Here is a 5,228-nt window from a genome sequence, read left to right as displayed (position 1 = left end):
GGCTCGGCACAACATTGAGGGCCGAAGGGCCTGTTCTGTGCTGTACTGTTCTATGTTCTATGTTCTAAGCAGCATATTGCCAAGGTGTGTTGGGCTCAGAATACTTCTTCTACACCAAGAAGATGCAAGAAGAATAATACAAACAAACAATCTAGTTGTTGTCTACAAATTCGTGGCTGGAGCTCAAGATCACTCGAAAGACAGCAAAATAGAGCTACTGCAAGAGTTTAGGCTAGATCAATGCAAGGCGATCAACAATGTTTTTGGGCATTTCCAAAATTTGAAGGTCATGAAATTGAAAAAGAAGTGGATGCGGGCGCAGCAGTATCGCTAATACTTGAGACAATTTATCATCAAAAGCTCAAGCATCTGCCTTTAAAACTGTCAAATGTGATCCAAAAGACATACACTGAAGAGGTCGCACTATTAAAAGGGTGCATTTTGGTGAAAGTAGAAGCAAATGGACATACGGTGAAGTTGCCTCTTCTCAGCGTCCTTGGGAGTTTCCCTGCTTTATTTGACAGAGTATACTTGGCTAAGATTAGGCTTAGCTAGGAAACAGACAATCAATTAGTGGATCCAAGAAGCAACTTGCACCAAGTATGAGAAGATGTTCGTAGATTCACTCGGTTCTATGACTTGAATTGAGATAAGCCTAAAACTCAAGCCTGACAGCACACCCAAATATGTCTCAAAGTTAGAACCTTAGTGTATACCATCAGGCCTAAAGTTAAAGAAGAACTATAAATATTAGTAAGGAGTACAGGAGTTATTTAACCTGCTGCTACAAGTGATTGGGCGACATCAATCATTCCTGTATTAAAATGGGATGGCTCAGTGAGAACATTTGGATATTTAGAATGGCCAATCCACCTACCCTGCACATCTTTAGGCTGTGGGGGTGATACTCATGCAGACGCGGGGAGAATGTGCAAACTCCACACGGACAGTGACCCACATCAATGGGATCCTCGATGCTGTGATGCAGCCGTTCTAACCACTGCGGCACCATGCCGCCCCGATCATCAGTAGCTTTACAGGCGTCCGGGCAGCACGGTGGCGTAGTGGGTTAGCACTGCGGCCTCACGGCGCTGAGGTCCCAGGTTCGGGGAACCCCAGCAGGGTCGGAGAATCGCCTGGGGCCGCCGAGAATCCCGCCCCCGCCGTGGCAGAGATTCTCCACCACCCGGGAAGTGGCGGCGGTAGGAATCTCGCCACTCCGATTGGCGAGGCCCCTGCGGTGATTCTCCGGCCCGGATGGGCTGAAGTCCCACCACTGGGAGGCCTCTCCCGCCGCCGAGGTTTGAATCAGCTCTGTAACGGCGGAATCAGCGGCGCGAGCGGGCTCCGGGGTCCTGGGGGGGGGGGCGGGGGGGGCGATCGAACCCCGGGGGGTGTTCCCACGGTGGCCTGGCCCGCGATCGGGGCTCCCCGCTCAGACTCCGGGCCAGTGCCCTGGGTGCACTCTTTCTCCTTTGGCGGCCGCCACGGCCTCCGCCATGGCAGAAGCGGAAGAGAAACCCACATCGCGCATGCGCCGGTGGTGACGTCAGCGGCAGCTGGCCGCTGACATCACTGCCGGCGCTTGCGCCGACCGGCGAAAGCCTTTCGGCCAGCCCTGCTGCCGGAGGCGCCGGTTTTTTGCGCCAATCGTCTGATGCCAACCGCTCCGGCGCGGGGCTGGCCCCCAAAGGTGGGGAGAATTCCCACCTTTGGGGAGGCCCGACCCCTGAGTGGTTGGCACCACTCCCCTACCCCGGGACCCTCCGTCACGCCGGGTAGGGTAGAATCCAGCCCAATACTTCAGGTGTGGCCTCACCAATGCTCTATATAATTGTATTGCAGTGAAGCATTTCTATTCCTGTACTCAAATCCTCTTGCTATGAACGCCAACATACCATTTGCCTTCTTTACTGCCTGCTGCACCTGCGCGCTTACTTTCAGCGACTGATGCACAAGGACACCAAAGCATTGCTGAGTATCCACCTCTGTCAATTTACACCCATTCAAATAATAACTTGCCTTCCTAGTTTTGCTACCGAAGCGGATAACCTCACATTTATCCACATTATACTGCAACTGCCATGCATATGTCCACTCACTCAGCCTGTTCAAATCCCACTGAAACATCTCTACATCCTCCTCACAGCTCACCCTCCCACCCAACTTTATACCATCTGCAAATTTGGAGATACAACATTTAGTTGCCTCATCCAAATCATTAATATATAATGTGAAGAGTTGGGGTCCCAGCACCAATCCATGCGGTACCCCACTAGTCACTGCCTGCCAATTGAAAAAAGACCCATTTATTCCAACATTTTGCTTCCTGTCTGCTAACCAGCTTTCTATCCATCTCAAGGCAGTGCCCGCAATCCCATGCACTTTGAGTGAATGGGCTGGTTTCTTATTGCCAGATATGGTTCGATCACTTCACCATTTACCTCTCCTTCAGGGCCTGGAGGTAAGGGCATTCTCAAAATTCTCTCCACAAGGACAAGTCATCTCTTCCTATCCCCTTCTCTTGCCCCATATCCATCTCTTGTGTCAGGTATGAGGTGTTCTGAGAAAAGGTCAATCTCCAAGACTGCATCATACTCCAAATCTAACTTCATATCCTTGCCTATGTGGGCAGCATTCTGTTTTAGAATGTTGACTCCACTATCATTTTGCAGGCAAATTGACTGCCTTCTCCCCTGCATCCACGATTGAATGTGACCTCTGCTGGAATTCAAATCAATAGCATTGCTGCAGTTTGAACAATCACTGGATTGTCAGTCTTCATTTCATTGTCTCCAACACACACTGGTGCAAGTGTCCCATCTGAAACTTAGTCATCTCTGAAAGCTCTGTGTTGTCTTGTGAATTTAAACCCATGCAAACTAGTTTTAACCCAATAGTAGAATTTTAAGCATAATGTTCACCAATATTAACTTCTGGAACTTGACTGATAACAGGGACACTAGGCACTGTTGAGAGTCACCACTGGTACCTGTAATAATGTGCTTTATAATGTGCTTTCAGTGACTTCAGCTGGAGTACTGTGTGCAGTTCTGGTCATCACATTATAGGAAGGATGCAATTGCGCTGGAGAGGGTGCAGAGGAGATTCAGCAGGATGGTGCCTGGGTTGGAGTGTTTCAGCTATCAAGAGAGGCTGGATAGGCTGGGGTTGTTTTCCTTTGAGCAGAGAGGACTGGCGAGGGACATCATTGGGGTATTCAAAATTATGAGGGACATGGATAGGGTAGATAGGAAGGAACTTTTCCCCTGAGTTGAAAGGTCAATAACCAGGGGGCATAGATATGGCAAGATGCAGGATATTTAGAGGGGATTTGAGGGAAAAACCTTTCCACCCATAGTGTGATGGGAATCTGGAACTCACTGCCTGAAAGGGTGATAGAGGCTGGAACCCTCAACACTTAAGAAGTAATTCGATGGGGACTGTGCCTCAGCATGAAAGGCAAACGACCAAGTGCTGGAAAATGGGATTAGAATAGATAGGTGCCAGATGGCCGACACAAACACTATGGGGAGAGGGCCTCTTTCTGAGCTGTAAAACTCTATGACTTCATCGTTGAACAAAAAGTGATTTATTTAGTGGTCTTCAAGGGCAGCAGCATGTTTGCAGCTAATTCTAAAATATCTCTGCCGACGAGAACTCCTTCCCTGGGGTTATTCACCATTTCCAGTCCCGATTGGTCACCCAGGCCAGGTGACCCTTACTCTGCTGTGTTGCCCTTGAAGGGATAACCACCACAGTACTGCTGAGATTTTCCAGCATTTTCTCTTTGGTTTCAGATTCCAGCATCCACAGTAATTTGCTTTTATCTACTCTCTGTGAAATCTTTTGTACATTGAGGCGTTGTGTGAATGTAAACGCATACTGAGCTGGGGGAAGTGTTGCAGAGGGACTGAATAAAAATCACACTCATCCAAGTGAAATTAGAATTTGAGATAAGCAGTGAAAAATCATTTGCCTGAAAAACTAATCAGTGAGGTGACACTGGAACTGTAACCTTTCATTATATTCCTGTGAACCTACTTCAATTTATGTGACAAACTTCCAAGATCTTGACAACTAATGTAATGTTCAGACTTGCATAATACACACAGAATGAAGAAAAAATAATTACTATTACGGTGTCATACAGTGAGGCTCAATTGGCTTTCCTCGCACCTCAGAAACAGCAGGCTATGAGTCTGAAATCGATCCCGAATTTGACTGTGACTGATAACATGCAGGTTATCCAAATGCAGAGAACCGGGGAGTGCCTGCAGGCAATCACAGTGTCCATCCCACTTGTTTCTAGCCCATTGGGGTGGCACAGGGGTGCAGTGGCTGGCACTGCTGCCTCACTGCGCCAAAGACCCGGGTTCAATTCCAACCTCGGGTGACTGTGTGGAGTTTGCACGCTCACCCCATGTCTGCGTGGGCTTCCGGTTTCCTCCCGCAGTCCAAATATGTGCAGGCCGGGTGGTTTGGACAAGCTAACTTGCGCCTTAGTGTCGGACGGTTAGGCGGGGTTCCGGGGATAGGGTAGGGGAGTGGGCCAAGGTTAGGGTGCTCTTTCAGAGGGCCGGTGGAGACTCAATGGGCTGCATGACCGTTTCTGCGCAAATTTCTCTTGTCACTAACATTTAGAACTTTCACACCTTTTACAAAATATTCTATTACGATCCCAGACCAGATCCCAACAGTGGCTAGGATACTGCACCAAAATCCCAATATTTTAGTTTATTATTGAAGACCTTGCAAAAAGAAGTCTTTGTTCAAGGAGTGATTGCACAAAGATAGAGCTGTTTCTATAGTGTAGTGGTTATCACATTCGCCTAACATGCGAAAAGTCCCCGGTTCGAAACTGGGCAGAAACATCTCATAATTCTAGCTTAGGGGCTGGTTTAGCACATTGGGCTAAATCGCTGGCTTTTAAAGCAGACCAAGTCAGGCCAGCAGCACGGTTCAATTCCCGTACCAGCCTCCCCGAGCAGGCGCCGAAATGTGGTGACTAGGGGCTTTTCAGAGTAACTTCATTGAAGCCTACTCGTTACAATAAGCGATTTTCATTTTCATATAAGGATTTGATATTTTAAAACAAAACTTTATTATTAACACAATATTAAATTCTCAAACATAATACCCGAAAATATCTTGCAATTACCCCTTAAACAATTCTACTCAATACAGTAAGTACAATACCTTTAATTACCGTCTCCCATTAAATGAGA

At 47.8% G+C, this 5,228-nt stretch overlaps 1 non-coding gene across 1 annotated transcript; it reads left to right on the top strand.

Moving 5' to 3' along the window:
- The first annotated feature begins 4,801 nt into the window (after positions 1 to 4,801).
- trnav-aac lies at positions 4,802 to 4,874 on the top strand. Its single transcript has one exon. It is a non-coding gene; the product is annotated as a tRNA-Val (tRNA).
- The last annotated feature ends 354 nt before the right edge of the window (positions 4,875 to 5,228 follow it).

The sequence above is a fragment of the Scyliorhinus canicula genome, chromosome 9, assembly GCF_902713615.1.
Source record: "Scyliorhinus canicula chromosome 9, sScyCan1.1, whole genome shotgun sequence".
In the NCBI taxonomy this organism is placed as follows: domain Eukaryota; kingdom Metazoa; phylum Chordata; class Chondrichthyes; order Carcharhiniformes; family Scyliorhinidae; genus Scyliorhinus; species Scyliorhinus canicula.
Note: the sequence above shows the minus strand (reverse complement) of the source record. Positions and strands in the feature narration are given on the sequence as shown.